We start from the raw sequence: 26532 nt of genomic DNA, 5'->3' as shown, positions 1-26532 counted from the left end.
GCAACGCAGACCCTGGATCATTGCTACTCTCCCTTCCAGAATGTCTACAAGGTCCTCCTGCATCCTCCCTTCGGCAAATCAGATCATGCCTTCATTCTGCTCCTCCCCAACTATAGGTAGAAAATAGCAGGAAGCTCTCATGGTAAAGACTGTTCAATGTTGGTCTGACCAATATGAATCAATGCTTCAAGATTATTTTGATCACTCGGACTGGAAAATGTTCCTGGTCACCTCTGAGAATAGTAACAAGATATACACTGACTCAGGAAAGGCAAATAGGATTTTCTTCCCATTGTGACGATTAGAACTTATCCAAACCAAAAACAGTGGCTAGATGGCAGCATTCAGGTAAAACTGAAAGCGCAATCCAAAGCATTTAACCATGGCAAAGTGAATTGGAACATGGACGTGTACAAAGATACCTGTTACGATCTCTGTAAGGCAATCAAAGAGGCAAAACGACAACAGGGACAAAAGTGGAATCGCAATTCAACGGCTCAGACATAATGTATGTGAAAGGGACGCCATACAATCATGGATTATAAAGGCAAAGCCATCCACTTCGTGGACACCTCTCTCTCTCGGATGAGCTAAACACTTTCTTCACCTTCTTTGAGGAAAACAACATCAAGCTGCAGATGCAGGCAGCCGATGCTAACAAATGCTCTCATTTTCCATTGACGTGAGTAAGTCATTTAAGAGTGTTAGCCCTCGCAAGGTTGAATGTTTATGCACATATGTGACTGACCTCCTTGATTCAGTCTTATGTAGCAACATTTGTAATTGTGTTTTTTACATTGGATAAAAGCAGAGACACAGAGCTACATGCTATGTCATACAGTGCATTTCAGGAACAATGGGAAAGTTATTATACTTTGAAATCTTTTGGTACCAACTGGAGAGCTCTTCTTTCTTTTCACCCATTCAGCATCGTTCACACCCTCTTAAGCTTTAGCCCGACCCATCTCTTTAAGGGTTGATCCGAGCGTTCTAAATCAAATCAAATCAAATTGTATTTGTCACATACACATGGTTAGCAGATGTTAATGCGAGTGTAGCGAAATGCTTGTGCTTCTAGTTCTGACAATTCAGTGATAACCAACAAGTAATCTAACTAACAATTCCAAAACTACTGTCTTATACACAGTGTAAGGGGATAAGGAATATGTACATAAGGATATATGATTGAGTGATGGTACAGAGCAGCATACAGTAGATGGTATCGAGTACAGTATATACATATGCGATGAGTGTGTAGACAAAGTAAACAAAGTGGCATAGTTAAAGTGGCTAGTGATACATGTATTACATAAGGATGCAGTCGATGATGTAGAGTACAGTATATACATATGCATATGAGATGAATAATGTAGGGTAAGTAACATTATATAAGGTAGCATTGTTTAAAGTGGCTAGTGATATATTTACATAATTTCCCATCAATTCCCATTATTAAAGTGGCTGGAGTTGGGTCAGTGTCAATGACAGTGTGTTGGCAGCAGCCACTCAATGTTAGTGGTGGCTGTTTAACAGTCTGATGTCCTTGAGATAGAAGCTATTTTTCAGTCTCTCGGTCCCAGCTTTGATGCACCTGTACTGACCTCGCCTTCTGGATGATAGCGGGGTGAACAGGCAGTGGTTCGGGTGGTTGATGTCCTTGATGATCTTTATGGCCTTCCTGTAACATCGGGTGGTGTAGGTGTCCTGGAGGGCAGGTAGTTTGCCCCCGGTGATGCGTTGTGCAGTCCTCACTCCCCTCTGGAGAGCCTTACGGTTGTGGGCAGAGCAGTTGCCGTACCAGGCGGTGATACAGCCCGCCAGGATGCTCTCGATTGTGCATCTGTAGAAGTTTGTGAGTGCTTTTGGTGACAAGCCGAATTTCTTCAGCTATGGATCTGGAGACACTTTCTATGTCTTCCACTAGATGTCCTCATTCAGTAGAGCGTTTAATTGTGCAAATCCCACGAGCTTTGACCTTTTGGGAGGCGAAGGAGTGGGTGTCGCGAAAAAATACATGTGCATTAGGGCGCGCTTTGGGCACAGAGCTTCCTTTGTTCCAGCTCGCCTGAGAAGAAGTATGATTGTCCGTTTGAATTGAGAATTGTTTTGTACGTTTATAACATCCTAAAGCTTGATTCTGCACTTAGTTTGACCAGATAATCGACATATAATATGTCATTTTGAAGTTTTGATGCGCAACTGTTCGGGACCAGAAGTCATTTTGGATGCATTTCAGCTGAAAGTCGTAGCATATGCTACTATAAGAACACACGAACTGAAACAAAATGATATATTAGGTAAGTATGACTCCTTCCACTACATTCTGATCGAAGACCATCAAAGGTAAGGGAATATTTATGTTGTAATTTTGTATTTCTGTTGACTCCAACAAAGCGGAGAAATATTGCTTACGTCTGAGCGCCGTCTCAGATTATTGCATAGTGAACTAATTCTGTAACGTTAAAAATAAATGTGGCACAGCGGTTGCATTAAGAAGCAGTGTATCTTTCTAACTATATGTAGAACATGTATATTTAGTCAAAGTTTATGATGTTTATTTCTGTTATCTGGCGGAGCTATCTATAATTTTTTTTTTTTTTTTTTTTTTTTGAGCATTTTCTGAACATGGCGTCAATGTAAATGGAGATTTATGGATATAAATGGCATATTATTGAAAAAAACATAAATATACTGTGTAACATGTCCTATTACTGTCATCTGATGAAGATTTTCAAAAGGTTAGTGAATTATTTTACTTTTAATCCTGCGTTTGTGATTGCATCTTTTGTTCGACAAACTGGCTGTATATCGTCTGTGTCTTTGTGGTGGTTTGACATAAATATGTTCTATGTTTTCGCCATAAAACATTTTAGAAATCTGACACGCTGGGTAGATGAACAAGGTGTTTATCTTTCATTTGAGCTATTGGACTTGTTAATGTGTGGAGGTTAAATATTTCTAAGAGTATTTTTGCATTCTGTGCGCCACCATTACAGCTGAGCGCGGGGGGGTGGGGGGGGTGGTACCCCCTGGAGAACCTGTACCGTTAACAGGTTTTAATGCAAAAAAAAACGTATTTTGATTTAAAAAAAATATGTTCAAATGGCTCTCATGTGAAGTAGTGACCCACGACATACGCCTAGTTTCCTGAAATGGTTCACATATCAATCTCTCCATATCCCAGTCTGTTTTCCCCATTTGTTTCAAGATGTCCACCATTGTTCATATACTGAAGTAAATGACTATGGACCCGTGGCACTCACTTCTGTCATCATGAAATGAAGTGCTTTGAGAGGCTAGTTAACAGTAGAACTGCCTGGTCTTTCAACCTATAAGTACCCGCTAGAGAACTGTTATGAATTTTATGTCTAATGACTAAATGATGTACACATTTAAAGTAATGATGGGACTATATCTAACAGAATTTTACACTGTCTCTGTATAATGATGAATGAATGTTTGTCCATAAGAAAAGAGGAATTGTTAGCAGACAAGGAACTGTGGCAGATGCATATCAACCCTCAATGTGCACAGACATAAGCACCAGCACTTGATACATAGTGCATAAACTATTGTACAGGATTAATTGAATGAAGAAATATTGGTGGCAATATAAATAAAAAAATAACAATAAAAGGTACTTGTTTACATAGAGTCATGGATATGTTTTGTATAATTCTACCAAGTCATAGAAAAAACTTAGGCTTATAGTCATTTCCCTTACACAAAAACATTACAGTGTAATCCATTTGATCAACATTATTTGTAAATTTGGTTTGTAATATAGTTATAGTAATTCATAAAGTCCAGTTACAGCTTCTTTTGACAAAGTAGAAACAAAAGATATAATAATAGCACCAGCCAGGTGCACAGGTAAAATGATTTACCACATTCCTAAACAAAAGCAACAGTGCATGAACAATTGTAAAGGATGAATTGCATGAATAAATATTTGTGGAAATATTTTCAAGACAAGATATAAAAACACTAATTTGTTGATTGTATCGGACACTGTATTGTGCCCTTATACCCTTGCCTTTACACAATAATCAATCTTGTTTTGGGTCCACAGTAAGCACACAGCTTCAGGGCTTTCTGTGAGCAAGCCCCACAAACAAATCAGTTGCACTTGACACAGTTTTCATGGGCTTTCATTCGTGTGCACCTGCCACAGGTGTCACATTCTCTCTGAAGCGGTTGCGTGGCATGGTCTCTCAGAAAAATCAAACCATACATACCAGGCCCAAATAACTCCACATCCATGCTCTTTCTGCCATATGCTACGTGGACATACAAGAGTGCAATAAACGCTTAGTACATGGGACATGTCTATGGATGAACTCAAAGCGTTTATTGTACTGTTTCCTTTTCTGTGAGCATGAGCAGCAGTCCATTCTCTGACATGCTGCAACATCTTCATGTCAAATAAACTCGTCACTCTTTTATACCCAAACCTTGCCATTCCTCCCAGACTCCTGTCTCACTGTGGCAGTTGGGATTACTGGTTTCGGCTTTCCATTGTGGACGACACAATTTGTATGATGTACTCAGTGTCTGATTTGACTCTCCGATGGGAAATTATATACCATTTCCAGCCTTGCATAATAAAATAATCATTACACTATTGTTCTAAATTCAATCATCCTCTTCAATCAACACACGTTCGTGAGAGTCTCACCTTTACACAGAGGGGTCATATTAGTAGGCCAAACCATTCAGACACTACAGACGATTTTGGAAGAAGACCAATTTTCGGGATGTCTCATGGTCTGACAAACAAGATGCTTGTGGGGGTCATAGAGCAACACCATCGTGTTCGAGAAAGTCTCATCTTTCCATACAAGGGTCATAATAGTTGGACAAACTATTTGGACACTACAAATGATTATGTGAGAAGACCAATTTTTTCACACACCGCACTAGCTCTGTCACCTTTAACCAGTGGTGGATAAAAGTACTCAATATTCATACTTGAGTAAAAGTAAAGATAGAAAATGACTCAAGTAAAATAGAAATAGAATAGAAAATGACTCAAGTAAAAAGTGAGTCACCCAGTAAAATACTACTTGAGTAAAAGTCTAAAAGTATTTGGTTTTAAATATACTTAAGTATCAAAAGTAAATGGAATTGCTAAAATGTACTTAAGTATCAAAAGTAAAAGTATAAATCATTTTTCAACTTCATTATATTAAGCAAACCAGATGGCACATTATATTTATTTTAATTTTATTGACGGATAGCCAGGGGCACACTCCAATACTGAGACAATTTACAAATGAAGCATGTATGTTTAGTGAGTCCGTGTAACGGTTTTCTTGACTTGAAGGAGAGGCAGACCATAATGCAGCGTGGTTTCTATTCATGGTTCTTTAATAAAGACTCTACACATGAACAAACTAACAAAACAAGAAACGTGAAAACCCAAAACAGCCCTATCTGGTGCAAACACAGAGACAGGAACAATCACCCAGAAACACACAGTGAAACCCAGGCTACCTAAGTATGATTCTCAATTAGAGACAACTAATGACACCTGCCTCTGATTGAGAACCATACTAGGCCGAAACATAGAAATACCCAAATCATAGAAAAAAAACAGACTGCCCACCCCAACTCACGCCCTGACCATACTAAATAATGACAAAACAAAGGAAATAAAGGTCAGAACGTGACAGTCCGCCAGATCAGAGGCGGTAGGGATGACCAGGAATGTTCTCTTGATAAGTGTGTGAATTGGACCATTTTCATTTCAAAATGTAAGGAGCACATTTGGGTGTCAGAGAAAATGTATGGAGTAAATAAGTATATTTAGGAATGTAGTGAAGTAAAAGTTCCCATAAATATAAATAGCAAAGTAAAGTACAGATACCCCCAAAAACAACCTTTGTGTTGTCTTAAGGGTAAAAAATGACCCGCCATTATGTTTAACAGCAGAGAAAACCCCAACTTTCCTAGAGTGACCACAACATAAGAAAAAGTTAAACATCGTCTTTGTTCATATTTCCATGAACGCTGTACACCACCAGGGTACAAAGATTGTTTTAGGGTAATTTTTTTTACCCGGAAGTTAGAAAATAATTTACACACCACAAAACCAAATACACACACACACACACACACACACACACACACACACACACACACACACACACACACACACACACACACACACACACACACACACACACACACACACACACACACACACACACACACACACACACACACACACACACACACACACACACACACACACTAAACAACAACAGGTCGTAGGTCTGATTTTTTCAGATGTCCAGGAGGAACAAGAGAACAATGATTTAGAAGAGGGGGAGGTATCTGAAGAATCCGATGGGGAAAAATACAACCCAGAGCATGATGTGTCATCTTCAGATGAAGAAGAAATCCCCCAAGCTGAAGAGAGACATTTTTGTCAAAGAACAGCAAAATAACATGGTCCTTGTCACCATATGACAACCAGGGCAGGATGGCAGCACAAAATGTCATAAGGATGACCCCAGGGACCACAATACATGCAGTTTCCCATGCCCAGGACATCGCCTCAACATTCTACAGGTTCATCACACCAATCATCCTGGATGACAACCACAACAATGGAGGTGTGGACAACCAGGACAAGGTGATTGGAACTTACAGCTGCAGGAGGATGACTGCCCGCTGGCCCCTTGTCATCTTCCATAGCATCAGTGGTCCTTCTGTAGCTCAGTTGGTAGAGCATGGCGCTTGTAACGCCAGGGTAGTGGGTTCGATCCCCGGGACCACCCATACGTAGAATGTATGCACACATGACTGTAAGTCGCTTTGGATAAAAGCGTCTGCTAAATGGCATATATTATTGATGTGTCCTCATACAATGCCTTGGTGATATGGAACAAGATCAACCCTACCTGGATGCCTGATAAGCGGAACAAGAGGAGTGTGTTCCAGGAGCAGCTAGGAAAGGCACTTGTAACCCCACACATTCAAAGAAGGGAGTGCCCCCCCCACACACAAACACATACAGCAGCCTCTGCAGGTCTTGCGAAAGCTTTTCAGGGGGCTGAATCTTGTCCTGATCCACCTGAGGCTGCAGCTGGGGCAGGCAAAGAAGGACTGTAAAACAAATATTATGTGCTGCACATGTGAGAAATACAAAATCTGCAAAGTCCATTCACACACACTTGCATACTGTCCTACATGTGCTAATTAGAGTTGATTGATTTGTGTTCTTCACATTTTGGGGCAATAAATGGGAGGAGACCAGTATTTTGTAGTTGAATTCCTCATTGTACAGCATATAAGAATATAGCACTATGTTGCCAAAAATGTTCAAGACTGTTATTGTTTCCCTTCAATAAAATGCATTCAAAACTACTTTCTACACATTTCTGCTACTTTCTTAGGCTATACAAGTGCAATCTCTTGAAAAGTAATTAATGTTTACACCTATGCAGTACCTTTAGCAATAATAACAATAATACACCTCTACTTTAGTAAAGAAAACAATTATGACAGGTGTGTTGTAATAAAAACGAATGGTGTCCACTGATTAAATGCAGTCTTTATGCATTGTGAAGAGTTAAAATCCAGATATTCACAAAGTTTGTGATGAATGACAGTTTTTTTCTTCATGCAAAATAAATTTGGAGTTTAAAATTCAATTAAGCTGCTTTATTTTAGGGGTTTAGTGAAGGCGGGTCATTTTTGACCATGAGGACAAGGGGAGTTTACAGAATGTTAAGACTACACAAGGGTTAAGTAGTACTTAAGTACTTTACACTACTGCCTTTCACCGCTGATGTGGACATGCGTCATAGGCAGATGCAGAGGATTCAGAAGCATCAAATAAATAAAAAAGAAGAGAAAAAAGCCTTTAATACCATAGTGCCCTCAAAGCTCATCAATAATCTAAGGACCCTGGGACTAAACACCTCCCTCTGCAACTGGGTCCTGGACTTCCTGACGGGTCACCCCCAGGTGGTAAGGATAGGATCAACACATCCGCCACGCTGATCCTCAACAAAGAGGCCCCTCAGGGGTGCGTCCTCAGTCCCCTCCTGTACTCACTGTTCACTCATGACTGCACAGCCAGGCATGTCTCCAACACCATCATTAAGTTTGCCATTAAGTTTGCACAATAGTGGTAGGCCTGATCACCGACAACGACGAGACAGCATATAGGAAGGAGGTCAGAAACATGGCCGTGTGGTGCCAGGACAACAACCTCTCCCTCAACGTGATCAAGACAAAGGCGATGATTGTGGACTACAGGAAAAGGAGGACCAAGCACGAACCCATTCTCATCGACGGGGCTGCAGTGGAGCAGGTTGAGAGCTTCAAGTTTCTTGGTGTCCACATCACCAACAAACTAACATGGTCCAAGACAGTCGTGAAGAGGGAACCACAAAACCTATTCCCCCTAAGGAGACTGAAAATATTTGGCATGGGTCCTCAGATCCTCAAAAGGTTCTACAGCTGCGAATTATCCTGACTGGTTGCATCCCTGCCTGGCTTGGCAACTGCTTGTCCTCCGACCGCCAGGCTCTACAGAGGGTAGTGCTTTTGGCCCAGTACATCACCGGGGACAAGCTTCCTACCATCCAGGACCTCTATAACAGGCAGTGTCAGAGGAAGTCCTAAAAATTGTCAAAGGCCCCAGCCACCCTAGTCATAGACTTTTCTCTCTGCTACCGCATGGCAAGCAGTACCAGACCACCAAGTCTAGGTCCAAGAGGCTTCTAAACAGCTTCTACCACCAAGACATAAGACTCTTGAGCATCTAATCAAATGGCTGCCGAGACTATTTGCATTGACCCCCCCCACACGTTATTCTGCTGCTACTCTCTGTTATTATCTATGCATAGTCACTTTAATAACTCTACCTACATGTACATTTCACCTCAATTACCTCGACTAACCGGTGACCCTGCACATTGACTCTGTACCGGTACCCCCTGTATATAATCTCGCTATTGTTATTTTACTGCTGCTCTTTGACTACTTGTTACTTTTTATTTCTTATTCGTAACTGCTGCATTGTTGGTTCGGGGCTTGTAATTAAGTATTTCACTGTAAGGTTAACCCCTGTTGTATTTGGCGCATTTGACCACTGCCATAAAGTGTGTCGACCCCTTTAAGCTGCAGATCACATACTGGTTCGGACAGGAACTAAGTAACTATTCACTTTTATCCTCTCTGTGATATGTGGGACGGTAGCGTCCCACCTGGCCAAAAGAAAGAGAAAATGCAGAGCGCCAAATTCAAATAAATTATTATAAAAATCTAACTTTCATGAAATCACACATGCAAGTTAGCAAATGAAAGTTACACTTGTTGTGAATCCAGCCAACATGTCAGATTTCAAAAAGGCTTTTCTGCGAAAGCAAAAGATGCTATTATCTGAGGATAGCACCATAGTAAGCAAATAGAGAGAATCATATTTCAACCCTGCAGGCGCGACACAAAACGCAGAAATAAAAATATAATTCATGCCTTACCTTTGACAAGCTTCTTTTGTTGACACTCCAATATGTCCCATAAACATCACAAATGGTACTTTTGTTCGATTAATTCTGTTGATATATATCCAAAATGTCCATTTGCTTGGCGCGTTTGATCCAGTAAAACACCGGTTCCATCTAGCGCAACGTAACTACAAAATATCTCAAAAGTTAACTGTAAACTTTGCCAAACATTTCAAACTACTTTTGTCTTACAACTTTGGGAATTTTTTAACGTTAATAATCGATAAAATTGAAGATGGGATGATCTGTGTTCAATACAGGAGGAAAACAAACTGTAGCTAGCTTTCCGGTCACGCTCCACTATCTAACAGTACACTTCAAATGACCCTTGTTCAAGATGGCCATACTTCTTCATTACACAAAGGAAAAACCTCAACCAATTTCTAACGACTGTTGACATCCAGTGGAATCGATCGGAACTGCAAGAAGGTCCCTTAGAAATCTGGATTCCCAATGAAAACATATTGAAAAGAGAGTGACTTCAAAAAGAAAATCTGAATGGTTTGTCCTCTGGGTTTCGCCTGCTAATTAAGTTCTGTTTTACTCACAGACACGATTCAAACAGTTTTAGAAACTTCGGAGTGTTTTCTATCCAAATCCAATATCTAATAATATGCACATCTTATCTTCTGGGGATGAGTAGCAGGCAGTTGAATTTGGGCATGCATTTCATCCGGACGTGAAAATACTGCCCCCATCACCAAGTTAATGAGGATACATTAATTTAAAGGGAGACAAAAAATCAGCTTATGAATAGACATTCCATCACTCACCCATCAACGGTGTATGTGCAGAAAGGGCGTTTGATCGATATATGATCCAATCTGTGTTTAAAAAGATGTGAAGGAGGAGTGATTGGTTCTTTTGACACAACACATTATGATAAATTCATCAATACTGCCAAAGCCAAGTGAGGCAAGGGAAACTCAAATGGTCCTATTCTTGTCTGGGTAGATAGTGGCTGTGCAGATAAATTCCTCTGTCAATGCCTTTGGGGAGTGCGATAAGGAGTGCAGTGGCCCCCACGTAAAATAAGTCGACGGCATATCGACCACTCTCGCCTTCATTTCTGCAGGATGGTTAAAAAAGATTAGGGTTCTGGAACTGAAGTAAATTCCCTGGGATTCGGTCTGTGTAACAGGACTGTGACATAATCAATGCAAATTATCCCAGCCCTTTCGTGCTATTAAATCACAGGCCCTCATAGGCATAAGCTTAATCAAACTCTGACTGTCATTATTTAAGATTAAACAATTAGACTGCGTAGCCACCTCTCATCAATTGTTTTGGCTGGTATTCAGCTAACAAATGGATCGCTGGAGGCTTTTTAAAAACAATAACAGGTTCTGATATGTGACCTACCGTCTCGATTTGGTCTTATGTAGTAACATTTTAAATGGTGTTTTTTACTTTGGATAAAAGTAGAGACTCAGAGCTAGAAAATGGTATATCATACATTACAGTTGAGGAACAATGGGAAAGTAATTCTTCTTTGAAAGTTGATAAACTTGTAAAATCACACCCTCTTAAGCTTTAGCCCCACCCATCTCTTTAAGGACTCAGATGTAAGGCCATGTACTGAACAATCAAGGATTTCAGGACTAAAGGCTGGTTTATACTACGGGTGTGATCGTAAATCTGTATTGCCAGAGTGTTTTCTGGCCATTCCTAAACTCCGAGTGTTATCAGATTGTACGTTTGTAATTTCAGACGCTCTGGCCAAGGTGTTTGGTTGATTCAAGCTTAATGACTTAAAAGCAGTCAAGCTAACTGGCTAACGTTGGCTAGCTTGTTAGCTACATAGAGACACAAATGAGAGAACGGCTCACTCAGACCATTTTACTCACCCTAGCAGAGCTGGTTGGGATGTTTTTATGTTATCCAGAGCGTTGGTCACTGCATCTGTGCTGCTAGCAACAATTTCATTCAATTTTCTGCAAACGTTTACTGACACCGACCATCTTTAACGGGTGTTGAGCATTCAAAAATGTGTCAGTTATTCTGCGCTCTGGCACACTCAGATGAGAATGCTCTGAAATCGGAGTAGATAGCCATAGCGAATTTACCAGCTACTTTTATCGACAGTTGTCGCAGTGACATCATGAACATTCATTAAAATGTTTACTTGCATAATGGAGTCTTTTGATTAGACACGGAGCTTGCTAGCTATCTATCTAAACAATGAACTAATCTGCAGGTAACCAACCAGGTTCAATGTTAGCTTGCTAAAATTAGGCTATTACTAGCAAATGGCTCTGAGATACGAATAATATTACTACACAGATCATACATGTAACGATAGCTAGAGAGCCAGCCAGCTAATGTTAGCTAGCTAACAGTACACTTTAACTTGAAATAAAAAATGTCTTTCTGGAAAAATTTGAAACGTGTACTATCTGAAAATGTAGCTAGGTAGACTATCTTACGCATATACATGGATGGATGCCTCACCCTCTCTGTCACGGATGCCATGGTTTCCCTTATTTTGAAGATGTAATCCGGAGATAGGTGTTTTGTACAACAGTTTTCTCTTTTCGACTCCGTCTGCATATTTGCAATCAAACGTGAGAATTATCTCCAGCTCCTTAGTTATACTCTAATTCTATTGATTTCAAAACTTGGTCTTCCAGAAAGTGGAGAACAACACTTATGCAGTTCTACTACGTGATATCTTAAATAAAGAAGCTGTGTTAGAAATGACTACCTACACATACTGACCAGCTCATGTTATTGACAGAAGCATGCTACATGGCAGACCAATCCGAACTCATCTTTCGGCATGTCCAGGACCACTCATTATCTCATCCAATCATGGCTAGCAGGCAGGATGTTGTTTTTTTCCATGGCTAAACCAACTAGGCTCCTAATTGAACAATTGTATTCATATTTACAGATGGCATACACGTTTGCAATTAAGGCACATGAAAGTTCACATGTTCTAGAAGGCATTTCTCCCAAATAAACACAGGTTTGAGTCACATATATTGTTTCTCAATGGGGCCATTCCTTTAGCAACATCTCCTAAACTTGATTATTATTCTCAAGCATAATGCAAGGGTGTTTTTCAGACCAATATGTCCTCTTTGCTGTCTTTTAACATTTTGTGCAAGAGGGGATTGAAGGGTGAATTGATTATTGTCATACCATGTTGCCAAGTAATTGACAAAACCCAATGATTTACAATAACTGCCTATTTTTTGGAAATTAAGTGGTGAGAGGGAGACAGGGAGAGAGAGAAGGATTCCTGGTGAGATAGGAGAGATGCCCTGGGCGAAGATGCAACCCTCTGCGGAGGATGAAAGTGAAAGGACAAATTTAAATTCAGACTCTGACATCGAAGGAGGAAAAAAACCCTCCTCTCTACCTCCTGTTGTCAACTATGGAAGACACTGATTGACGTTGGCTTATTTCCTCTGACTTCATTGTCAGGTTGAGGACAGGAAAGGCTGTAGGCTCAGTGCAGTGTACGATGGTTATGATACTCCCCATGGACTCTGAGAAAACCCCCCAAAAATCCAACACCACTTTTGTATTTTACCACTAAGAACTATAAGTAGTAGAACTTCCAATTACATTCCTTTTTAAAGCAGTATTGCGTGGTGGGTGCACCGGCGTCCATATTTGGTGCAGCATTTTGGAACGGCTATCTTGGGAAGAAGGAGAGGACCAAAGCGCTGCGTGGTTAGTGTTCATCTTATTTATTAATAATCCAAACTGAACACTTCAAATTACAAAACAACAAAGTGAAAACCGAACAGTTATGTCTGGTGAAGACACAAAGACTGAAAATAACCACCCACAAAACACAAAGGAAAACAGACTACCTAAATATGGTTCTCAATCAGGGAAAACGATTGACAGCTGCCTCTGATTGAGAACCATATCAGGCCGAACACAGAAAGAGAAAATCATAGAAAAAAATAACATAGACAACCCACCCAACTCATGCCCTTACCATACTAAAACAAAAGACAAAAACAAAGGAACTAAGGTCAGAATGTGACAGTACCCCCCACCCCCCCATAGTTGCGGACTCCGGCCGCAAAACCTAAACCTACAGGGGATGGTCTGGGTGGGTGTCTGTCCACGGTGGCGGCTCTGGCGCGGGACATAGACCCCACTTCACCACAGTTTCTGTCCGCCTCCTCAACCGCCCCCGTGGCCTCTTACGAGCAGCGAACCACACCGCCGACCTCCGCCTATAGCCAGGGGGCCTGAATGGATAGGAAATTCCGGCAGCGCCGCACAGGCGGGAGACTCCGGCAGCGCCGTACAGGCGGGAGACTCCGGCAGCTCCGGGGAGAAGGGGGATTCCGGCATTGCCGGCGTGACAGGCGGCTCTGGCAGCTCCTGGCGGCTCTGGCAGCTCGGGACAGACGGGAGACTCCGGCAGCTCGGGACAGACGGGAGACTCCGGCAGTGCTGGAGAGGAGGAAGGCTCTGGCAGCGCTGGACAGGCGGGAGCACCTGTAGGCAGAAGACGGAGAGACAGCCTGGTGTGGGGGGTGGCACCGGAGGTGGCACCGGATAGACCGGACCATGAAGGGGCACAGGAGGTCTCGAGCACCGAGCCTGCCCAACCCTACCTGGTTGAATGCTCCCCGTAGCCAGGCCATTCGGCGAGGTGTAATAGCCCGCACTGGGCTCTGCTGGGAAACCGGGGACACCATGCGTAGGGCTGGTGCCATGTACACCGGCCCGAGGAGACGCACTGGAGACCAGATGCGCTGAGCCGGCTTCATGGCACCTGGCTCGATGCCCACTCTAGCCCGGCCGATACGAGGAGCTGGGATGTACCGCACCGGGCTATGCACATGCACCGGGGACACCGTGTGCCTCACGGCATAACACAGTGCCTGCCCGGTCCCTCTCTCTCTCCGGTAAGCACGGGAAGTTGGCACAGGTCTCCTACCTGCCTGCGCCACACTCCCCGTGTGCCAACCCCAATACATTTTTGGGGCTGCCTCTCAGGCTTCCTTGATCGTCGTGCCAACTCCATTCGCCGGTATCCCTCCTCACACTGCTCCAGAGAATCCCAGGCGGGCTTCGGCACTCTCCCTGGGTCGGCCGACCACCTGTCTATCTCCTCCCAGGTTGTGACATAGTCCAGATCTCGCTCCCATGTCCTGGAGTCCTGTGATCGCTGCTCCTGCTGCTGCTCCCTGTTACCACGCTGCTTGGTCCTTTTTTGGTGGGTGGTTCTGTAACGGCATTCAGAGGTGAAAGAAGGATCGGACCAAAGCGCAGCGTGGTAAGTGTTCATGATGATTTATTCAAAACGAACTGAACACTGAAATACAAAACAATGTGAACAAAACGAAACCCGAAACAGTACCGTGTGGCCGAAATACTCACACGGAAACAAACACCCACCAAAAAACTAAGGAAAAGAGGCTACCTAAATATGGTTCTCAATCAGGACAATAATTGACACCTGGCTCTGCTTGAGAACCATATCAGGCCAAACACAGAAATAGAAAATCATAGAAAAACTAACATAGGCAACCCACCCAACTCCCGCCCTGACCATAATATAACAAAAGACAAAACAAAGGAACTAAGGTCAGAACGTGACACATTTGGAACATTTAACATTGTTAATGGGCTCTTATTATACTAGAGTTAGAGTTCTACAATGCCTTTTTCTGTGTTCTATATATCAAAAATTGTCATTTCCATTGGGTCCACCATATATGGCGTTGCACCCATAAATCTGTGGTGCTTTGACTGAGGAAGTACTGAAGTGATTGTGATTCTGTGGTGCACTCCTTCAGGTTGTGACTTCACACCACCCCCTGCCAGGCTGTTGGAAGACAGCTGTCAAACGATTGGATGCAGTCTTGGATGGAGTGATGTCTCCCCCTGTAGATGGAAAAATAGGAAGAAAGGAACTTGAGGTCAGATTGAGACAGTCACCTTGTCAATGTTGTATAAGTACAGAATTCTAACTGGTCATCCAGTGAGAGCCATTAGAGGGAGCACAAAATATGCTATACCCTTTGAGTGAAATATTTTCTGAATAATTTCACTTTCTTTCAAGGGGAAATAAAATACAACAAATAAGCCAAAACAGGAAATCTGACCTTGTGCTTTTTTAACCTGAATTAAATTATGCAAATGTGCTTTTGTAGGCCTATAAAAGTCAAGTCTGGTTACACCATTAAAGAGCCACTGAACACACCGATTGGCACAGCTGTTTTTCTATTGCACATTAGAAAAACGAGATTTCAGTGTTGGAGTTGTGTTTCCTGACCGATTCCCTGTTTGGTTAATTATGTTTGTCCCCCATGAGACACTGAAGTTGCGGAAGCCTATTTCACTTCTTCAAAATCCCCAGAATTGATCTAAGATAACTAAATTAATCTGTCATTAATTTAGACATTTTTGCAGAGGATGTTTTAGCTGTGCAATTTTACATCTAACTAAGGTGTTTGGTGCAGTATTTCTCAAGTAAAAAAATGGACAACGGAGCTGCTGAACAGGTCTGTCGCACTGTCAGTGCTATTCGATAGAGAGCCATCACCACAGCTATTCACCCCATGTTAGTGGGCAAATGGACATCATCAAATCATAACCCAATTTTAATTAACCCATTGTGATTTATGGATAATCCAAAATCTGTTTAGACAAGACTGACTTTTTGACCAAAATTATCCTATTTACACTTTGTAGTCAATTTTGACACTAGAATAACAGTTTCTGACTCATATTTTCAAAGGGACTAGTTGATTTTTAGAAGCAGGTGCTCTTTAATCAAGAATAACAAATGCTGTTTTGGTTGATCAAAAGGCCTATCTCCACAGACCTGTGAAGACATGCATGTTATCTTGAACATATGTGCTTTACGGGCACGATTCAGACTGTATGCCTTTCTACGCATAGCTTTCCTACACACTTCTCCGTAGTTGCTATTCAGACTTACTAAATATAAATAACAAAGTTCAAAAGTTAATCCACCAATATAAATAGTAAAGTTGAAAAGCTAATCAACCAACCAGACCAACAATATTAGCAAATAGAACAATTCCATTCATTTCAATAATTTACCATTTCCTTGGTCTGTTAAAACTCAAGCTTGCAAGGAATTAAATAACATAAAATGTCCACTGAGTCATACATACATTTACATGTCGCTAAACACTGTTACAGACCAAAGCAATGTGTGCCTTGGTGTGCCCATTTGATAGATACCATTTCATTTCAACGTGTATAATTGTGTAATATTTGGTTGAGATTTTGATCAATGAGATTACAACCTATATTCACCCACTCAAAATGACAGCCAATAGTTATTGAAATTTCTAATGAGTTATCATTATGCTTTCAACTATCTAAAAGCACCACCAAATTCCAATGGAAAATCATGGTCAGATTTTTTGTTCAGTTGTCACCCAAATGTGTATTACTGCAATTTCAAACATTTAAAAGCCCAGCAAAGAATGGCAATACAATGTCAGACTAATGTTTTCAGTTAAGATTTCAGTTATGATTACATTAAGATTATTACAGCAACTGTGAATATCTCCACAGACCTGTGAAGACATGCATGTTATCTTGAACATATGTGCTTTACGGGCACGATTCAGACTGTATGCCTTTCTACGCATAGCTTTCCTACACACTTCTCCGTAGTTGCTATTCAGACTTACTAAATATAAATAACAAAGTTCAAAAGTTAATCCACCAATATAAATAGTAAAGTTGAAAAGCTAATCAACCAACCAGACCAACAATATTAGCAAATAGAACAATTCCATTCATTTCAATAATTTACCATTTCCTTGGTCTGTTAAAACTCAAGCTTGCAAGGAATTAAATAACATAAAATGTCCACTGAGTCATACATACATTTACATGTCGCTAAACACTGTTACAGACCAAAGCAATGGCACCCATTAGAGAAACAACTGGAGCAAAAAACTGTCACCAATTTAATAATTCACACTTGGTGCTGAAAGGTTACGTCTTGTTTCTGACACAGGGAGATGGGACCAAACAATTCACTTTTTAAAAGCCTGAGAAGGCTCTATGGGGCAACAATTTAAATCTGAGTAGTGTCTGGGTAGATGATGCCAATGGCCCTGTGTTTAATGGGCGACATACAAAATGTTTCCCTTTCATTTCAACTGGAGCACGGCGAGAGTGGGGTCGGGACCCTACTGTTGTTATTATTTATTAAACCGGATTACGAGGCACAGCAAACACTGACACTGTACAGCCCCTCTGCTCTCTGACTCACTTACCATTATTTGACTTCAGATGCAGTTCAAAACATCCCTTATGAATATTTCAAATCTAGCTCCTGAGGGGGGATGCAGCATTGACATTATTAGAGGCAGTGAGGTTCTCAGATATTGGACGCTTGTTTACTTAAGACTGTCTGTAAGAATAAGAATCACAGCCCTTTTTGGGTTAACATCAAAAATATTTTAATGTGTGCCTTGGTGTGCCCATTTGATAGATACCATTTCATTTCAACGTGTATAATTGTGTAATATTTGGTTGAGATTTTGATCAATGAGATTACAACCTATATTCACCCACTCAAAATGACAGCCAATAGTTATTGAAATTTCTAATGAGTTATCATTATGCTTTCAACTATCTAAAAGCACCACCAAATTCCAATGGAAAATCATGGTCAGATTTTTTGTTCAGTTGTCACCCAAATGTGTATTACTGCAATTTCAAACATTTAAAAGCCCAGCAAAGAATGGCAATACAATGTCAGACTAATGTTTTCAGTTAAGATTTCAGTTATGATTACATTAAGATTATTACAGCAACTGTGAATATCTCCACAGACCTGTGAAGACATGCATGTTATCTTGAACATATGTGCTTTACGGGCACGATTCAGACTGTATGCCTTTCTACGCATAGCTTTCCTACACACTTCTCCGTAGTTGCTATTCAGACTTACCTTATGCAGGTTAGTAACAGGCTTTGTAGGTGTGGTTCCCTTGCGCACGCTAAATCATTTTAATTCAACCTCTGAATACCCTCCCACTTGCTGGCCAAAATATTTTCTCATGGAGTTTGCATTCAATGGGATTTTCAGGACATTCATCTTAAGCCATCCCTTTAAATACGGTGTACCAACTGGTAGATTTAAAAATACTCTGATCATCTAGATTTTTTAGGCACATTTTAGGGTTAGGAATGAATGTACGAATCATAAAAAACAGGGTTGGGAAGCCTTATGAAATATATTGATGAATCAAAAAAATAGTGGTTTGATTCATCCTGAAAGTTCTATGCGTGAAACATTGGAATGTGAAAAGTGTACAATAGGGTTTGAACAATAGCCCGATGAATCTATCCTAATCCTCACTAATCATGGAACTGTATGACAACATGAACCGCTTTGTGTGATCTAAGTTCTATAATAATTCAAATAGGCAACATGTCCCAAATTATTGCACAACATTAGCCTAATATGATCCACTATTACTAACAACAACCCTCAGAAACAACTACACGGACGAGTCAGAGGAAAAAAAGTTTTTAAAAGTGAGAAATTATGCAAAATGTAGGCTGCAAATTGAAGGAAACTAACACTAAAGTGTCAGTTATATATGTGTGTGGGTATTACTGAAGGTGGTTATTATTTAACATTATACCATTTTTTTCTATAAAATGGAGAAAAGCCTGTCTACAAATTTCGTCCCTGCAAATTATAAGGGCATACAATTACATTTCTGAATAATGGCACAGCTATTAATAAAGGTACAAATCAAATCAAATCAAACGTATTTATATAGCCCTTCGTACATCAGCTGATATCTCAAAGTGCTGTACAGAAACCCAGCCTAAAACTCCAAACATCAAGCACGTTGGCTAGGAAAAACTCCATAGAAAGGCCAAAACCTAGGAAGTAACCTAGAGAGGAACCAGGCTATGAGGGGTGGCCAGTCCTCTTCTGGCTGTGACGGGTGGAGATTATAACAGAGCAAAAGGTGCTGCTCTACATGTCATATTTATATGATTTTCAGTTTGCTTCCACATGACTGGTTTCACATTGGTCTCCAGGGATCACAAGGAAAAGGACTTGTAACCAAAAGGTTGCAAGTTCAAATCCCTGAGCTGACAAGGTACAAATCTGTCATTCTGCCCCTGAACAGGCAGTTAACCCACAGTTCCTAGGCCCTCATTGAAAATAAGAATTTGTTCTTAACTGACGTGCCTAGTTAAATAAAGGTTTTAAAAAATCCCCTTCCCCAAATTAATTTCTAATTTACCTACAGTTGAAGTCGGGAGTTTACATACACCTTAGCCAAATACATTTAATCTCAGTTTTTAACAAATCCTGACATTTATTCAAAGTAAAAATTCCCTGTCTTAGATCAGTTAGGATAACCACTTCATTTTAAGCATGTGAAATGTCAGAATAAGAGTAGAGAGAATGATTTATTTCAGCTTTTATTTCTTTCATCACATTCCCAGTGGGTCAGAAGTTTACATACCTTCAATTAGTTTTCGTAGCATTGCCTTTAAATTGTTTAATTTGGGTCGAATTTTTCAGGTAGCCTTCCACAAGCTTCCCACAATAAGTTGGGTGAATTTTGTCCCATTCCTCCTGACAGAGCTGGCGTAACTGAGTCAGGTTTGTAGTCCTCCTTGCTCGCACACGCTTTTTCAGTTCTGCCCACAAATCTTCTATAAGATTGAGGTCAGGGCTTTGTGATGGCCACTCCCATACCTTGGCTTTGCTTTCCTTACGCCGTTTTTCCACAACTTTGGAAGTATGCTTGGGGTCATTGTCCATTTGGAAGACCCATTGGCGACCAAGCCTTAACTTCCTGACTGATGTCTTGAGATGCTGCATCAATATATCCACATACTTTTCCTGCCTCATGCCATCTATTTTGTGAAGTGCACCAGTCCCTCCAGCAGCAAAGCACCCCCACAACATGATGCTGCCACCTCTGTGCTTCACGGTTGGGATAGTGTATTCGGTTTGCAAGCCACTCCCTTTTCCCTCCAAACGTAACGATGGTTATTAAGACCAAACAGTCCTATTTTTGTTGCATCAGACCAGAGGACATTTCTCTAAAAAGTACGATCTTTGTCCCCATGTGAGTTGCAAACCGTAATCTGTTTTTTTAAGGCGGTTTTGGAGCAGTGGTTTCTTCCTTGCTGAGCGGCCTTTCAGGTTATGTCAATATAGGACTCATTTTAGTGTGGATATAGATACTTTTGAACCTGTTTCCTCCAGCATCTTCAAGATGTCCTTTACTGATGTTCTGGGATTTATTTTTTTCATTTTGAACCAAAGTACGTTCATCTCTAAGAGACAGAACGTGTCTCCTTCCTGAGCAGTATGACGACTGCGTGGTACCATGGTGTTTATACTTGCGTACTATTGTTTGTACAGACAAATGTGGTACCTTCAGGCGTTTGGAAATTGCTCCCAAGGATGATCCAGATTTGTGGTTTCTGTGGTCTTGGCGGATTTATTTTGATTTTCCCATGATGTCAAGCAGAGGCACTGAGTTTGAAGGTAGGCCTTGAAATACATCCACAAGTACTCCTCCAATTGACTCAAATTGACTCGAAGCTTCTAAAGCCATGACATCATTTTTTGTAATTTTCCAAGCTGTTTAAAGGCACAGTCCACTTAGCGTATGCAAACTTCTGACCCACTGGAATTGTGATACAGTGAATTGTAAGTGAAATAATCTGTCTAAACAATTGTTGGAAAAACTACTTGTGTCATGAACAAGGTAGATGACCTAACCGACTTGCCAAACTATAGTTTGTTAACAAGACATTTGTGGACTGGCTGAAAAAATATTTTGAATGACTCAAACCTAAGTGTATGTAAACTTCTGACTTCTTATCAATAGTAATTACTAATTACAGTGCATGGAGATTGAGCCGGTTCGTGACAAAGTTTGTAACAAAAAAGGAGACAACGTGGAGTTAAGGAATAACAGAATATATTTATAAACTAAACTAAACACAATTAACAATGGTGTGGGTAGTCACTAGTGTAAGTGAGTGGTTGCATGCATAAATGTGATAGAGGGGTGTTGCAAGATGCTAACGCAAACAAAGAAAAACAGCCACAACCAAAATCTATTAGTGTCTGCATGGAGAGATTATCCCCAATGAATGTGGAGGAGATGCTTTTATCCTGGGACACAGTACCGGTGTGGACCGAGTACCGGTGTGTCCCATTTCGTTGATGAACCTCCCAGCTCCGCCCACCAACAACCTACTCAGGAAAACAAGAGCAACGATAGAATTCGGCAGACAGAGTGGGAGGGTCGTCACCCCCCCATAAAACTGGGGACCGACAAGGACCCTGGAACACCATACCAGTCACACAAAAAAAATTGACCCAGCCTCTGTGTCCCATATTGTTATGGGGGTTACGTGTTCACACTTCCACTTGCCCCAGCCAACCTCAGACTTCAGCAACCTTTGCGGACAGGAACTCTGGGGTCGGTATTTCATTATTGGATAAAAAACGTTCCCGTTTTAAGCGCAATATTTTGTCACGAAAAAATGCTTGACTATGCATATAATTGACAGCACTCTGACGTTTCCAAAACTGCAATGATATTGTCTGTGAGTGCCACAGAACTGATGCTACAGGCAAAACCAAGATTAAATTTCAAACAGGAAGTGCCCCAGATTTTGAAGGCGCTGTGTTCCAATGACTCCTTATATGGCTGTGAATGGGCCACGAATGAGCTTAGACTTTCTGTCGTTTCCCCAAGGTGTCTGCAGCATTGTGACGTATTTGTAGGCATATCATTGGAAGATTGACCATAAGAGACTACATTTACCAGGCGGTCGCTTGGTATCCTCCGTCGCAATTATTGCGTAATCTCCAGCTGCAGTACTTTTCCGTTTGCTACTGAGGAGAAACCCAACTGCCACGAATGATTTATCATCGAATAGATATGTGAAAAACAACTTGAGGATTGATTCTAAACAACGTTTGCCATGTTTCTGTCGATATTATAGAGTTCATTTGGAAAAAACTTAGGCATTGTAGTGACTGAATTTTCGGGGGGTTTTCTTATCCAAATGTGATTAACAAAACGGAGCGATTTCTCCTACACAAATAATATTTTTGGAAAAAATTAACATTTGCTATCTAACTGAAAGTCTCCTCATTGAAAACATCCAAAGTTCTTCAAAGGTAAATTATTTTATTTGAATGCTTTTCTTGTTTTTGTTAAAATGTTGCCTGCTGAATGCTAGGCTTAATGCTATGCTAGGCTATCAATAGTCTTACACAAATGCTTGTGTAGCTATGGTTGAAAAGCATATTTTGAAAATCTGAGATGACAGTGTTGTTAAAAAAAGGCTAAGCTTGTGCTTGAATATATTTCTTTCATTTCATTTGCGATTTTCATGAATAGTTATGGTAATGAGCTTGAGGCTATGATTACGCTCCCGGATACAGGTTTGATAGTCGCAAGTTTTAAGAGGAAAGAAGAAAACGAGACCAGAAGGGAACACGGAGGAGCGACAGTACACGACAATACCAAACACATTCAGGAACAGGGCGCCGAGAGAGGGCGTCAGCAACAACATTATCAGTCCCCCGGATGTGCCGCACATCGAAATGGAATGCTTGTAAAAAATCAACCCCATCTCATTATACTTTGATTAGGACACATCATGGACCTCAAAACGGTGAGGTTAAGGTCAATGTACAGTAGACCACAATAGGTACTACTCCAGACCCAACATACACCACAAAGTGCTGTTTATTTATTTATTTATCCGTTATTTTACCAGGTAAGTTGATTGAGAACACGTTCTCATTTGCTGCAACGACCTGGGGAATAGTTACAGTGGAGAGGAGGGGGATGAATGAGCCAATTGTAAACTGGGGATTATTAGGTGACCGTGATGGTTTGAAGGGCCAGATTGGGAATTTAGCCAGGACATCGGTGTTAACACCCCTACTCTTACGATAAGTGCCATGGGATCTAATCACCTCAGAGAGTCAGGACACTCATTTAATGTCCCATCCGAAGGACGGCACCCTACACAGGGCAGTGTCCCCAAACACTGCCCTGGGGCATTGGGATATTTTAGACCAGAGGAAAGAGTGCCTCCTACTGGCCCTCCAACACCACTTCCAGCAGCATCTGGTCTCCCATCCAGGAACTGACCAGGACCCACCCTGCTTATCTTCAAAGCAGCCAGCAGTGGTATGCAGTGTGGTATGCTGCTGGCTGTAGCGCCCATATTAGTGCTGTAGAGCTTCTTTTTCAATGACCGAGAAGTTCAACTGATAATGGTTAAACTTTTTGGATAAGAAACAGACCTCTCAACACCAGACACATCTGCTTGCAGCAAAACTGTGCCTGCCCCCACATGACTCGCAGCCACCTGTAAGATGAATGACAATCCACAAAAGGAGCAGCCAGCACTGGAGTTGAGGTAAGCAACCTCTTTGCATCTTCAAAAGCTTGTTGACAAAGTTTGTAAATGTATCAGAAAACAAACCTGTAAATCTCAGAATCATACCAACCATCTCTTTTCACCCCTATAAGGACCTTGAAACTTTGCTTGAAAAGGAGAACCAACAATTGGCAGCAGAGCAGGAACCTGGTCACCTGGACTAAAGTGACAAGGCTTAGTTTGCCGATCAAATATGCCCTTCATCCTCACCTGTGAAGATGACAGCTTCTCTTTAGCCATTTCACCAGCGGCGTAGAGGCATCGCCGGAAATCACACACATAAGATAACAGGGACTGAGGGGGATAGAAGTTCACGCACCCTATGTCCAAACAAGGTCATTTGGACTGAAACCCGTGTTCTCCTGTGAAACCTCCCTAGTGACTAACAGTAACCAAGGAAACCCCTCCTCTATCTCCATACAATAAGCTCTCAACAAAGACTTACGTGTTTGATGGAAACTTTCCAGCGCCCCTTGACAAGGCGCTGGATAGGCGCTAGACAAATTGTGTTTAATATGGAGCTGTTGGAGAACCTGAACAAACAGATTAGAGGTGAAATTAGATCCTTGATCATTCTGAATGACTATAGGGATTCCAAACAGTGAGAGAAACTGTGTCAAAGCTTTTAGCACAGACTTAGTCGTGATAGACCGGAGAGGATAGGCAGCAGGAAACCTAGTGGTCTGACGCAGTGAACAGGTAACTAATACCCTTTTTAGAACGAGGCAGAGGACCAGCAGTCAATTGTCAGAAACTCAAAAGGTTCGCTGGGTACAGGAACAGGAAACAGTGGTACCGGTTTAATAGCTTGATTAGGTTTACCAGTTAATTGACAGATGTGACAAGTTGATGAACTCAGAAACATCCCCCTTTAACCTAGGCCAGTAGAAATGTTTTAATATGCGATGGTAGGTTTTCATCACACCCATATGTACAGCAACTTCGTGGTGGGAAGTTGTCAACACCAACTCGTGAAGCTTAACTGGTACAACAACCTGACTAATCGCCTCCCCTGGAAAACAACTACCACGAGACACCCACTTTCTTATCAGGACATCCTCTTGGAGAAAATAGCCACATCTCCCAAATGTTCCACAGGCACAATTTGGTCACGCAACTCTAATGTGGGGTCAGCCCATTGCGCCTTGATTCGATCGGAGTGGGGTACAGATAACGGGATAACAGTGACAGATTTCTTTGTGGCATTCTTGTTAGCCAGTGCAGAGACCAGGTCGCCACAGCTCATAGAACGAGTCACTGTACACACAGAGAACACCTCTGGGCAACTCTGTGCACTCATCAAGAATCCCTACAAATTACGGTTTAGCAGAAACTACTGGAGATGAAAACACGACAGGCCATACACGCTCAACAGCCAAGTTATTCCCAAGGATAACATTGACACCCTCAATAGGCAACGAAGGACGCACCCACACAACAACCTCACCTTTCACCAGTCCACAATCCAACATCAGTTTATGAAATGGAACTGACAGTGTTCAAACCTATTACCCTGATTAGAACACTATTCCCCGAATCAGTCTCAGCAGAGAAGGGTAACACAGACTCCAACACAAACGATTCAGAGGCACCTGTGTCTGTCAGGATCTTCACTGACACTAGGTCCTTACTCCGTAACATAGACACAAAACCCTCCGTAATGAAAGGTAAATGTTCTGAGTCAGTATGGACTTTCACATGCTCGTGAGCATTGAACTGATGTGGAACAGGCACAGCTAACGCCATAGGCATAGATTTAATGTAAGCGCACATACCGAAATCACCCCTATCCCTGAGAACCGGACATTCATTTTTCCAATGACCCGAACCTTGACAGTAGTGAAACTTTTGACCAAAGTCCGCTTTACCATGGGAGTCAGGCGCCAACCCTAGTTGAATGAAACTCTCCCCGTGAACCAAATTATCTTGGTGAGCGAGGCCCAAATCTCACCGAAAGCCCCCACTCACTCCGAAGACGGGGCTCTGCAAAGACACTTTTGTGAGTCAAAACATACTCGTCCGCCAAAACAGCAGTTTCAGTGACAGTCTTTAGTGTTCGTTCGTTAATGTACCTGGCTATATGATCAGGGATTGTGTCCTTGAAATGCTCTAGCATAACCAGATCACACAGCCCTTGGAAAGTCATAACTGCAGAGGAGGAACACCAGCAATTAAACTGCTAAGATAATTCTCATGCAAACTCAACATGAGTGTTTATTATCCCTGTTTAAAGTTCTAAATCATTGGCGGTAAGCCTCAGGGACCAATTCGTAAATCTGTAACACAGCCATTTTAACCTTATCATAACTAACACTGTCGGCTACACTAAGAGCTGAATATGCTTCATGCGCATTACCTGTCAACACACTGCAGCATTAAAGTGCAGTCAGAATCAGGCCAACTCCTAGCATCAGCAACACGCTCAAACAACAAAAAGAATGTCTCAGGGTCCTTCTAATTACATTTTGGCAAGAACCGTAAGTTCCCAACAATATCAAATGTGTCTGGGGCACGACCAAAAGAGGAACGACCCCTAGGTTAATCTGGGTCACCTTCCTAGAGCAAACTCTCCCCT

Source organism: Oncorhynchus gorbuscha, linkage group LG06, assembly GCF_021184085.1.
Source record: "Oncorhynchus gorbuscha isolate QuinsamMale2020 ecotype Even-year linkage group LG06, OgorEven_v1.0, whole genome shotgun sequence".
Classification (NCBI taxonomy): domain Eukaryota; kingdom Metazoa; phylum Chordata; class Actinopteri; order Salmoniformes; family Salmonidae; genus Oncorhynchus; species Oncorhynchus gorbuscha.
The sequence above is the reverse complement of the archived record's forward strand: the minus strand, read 5'-3'. Positions refer to the sequence as shown.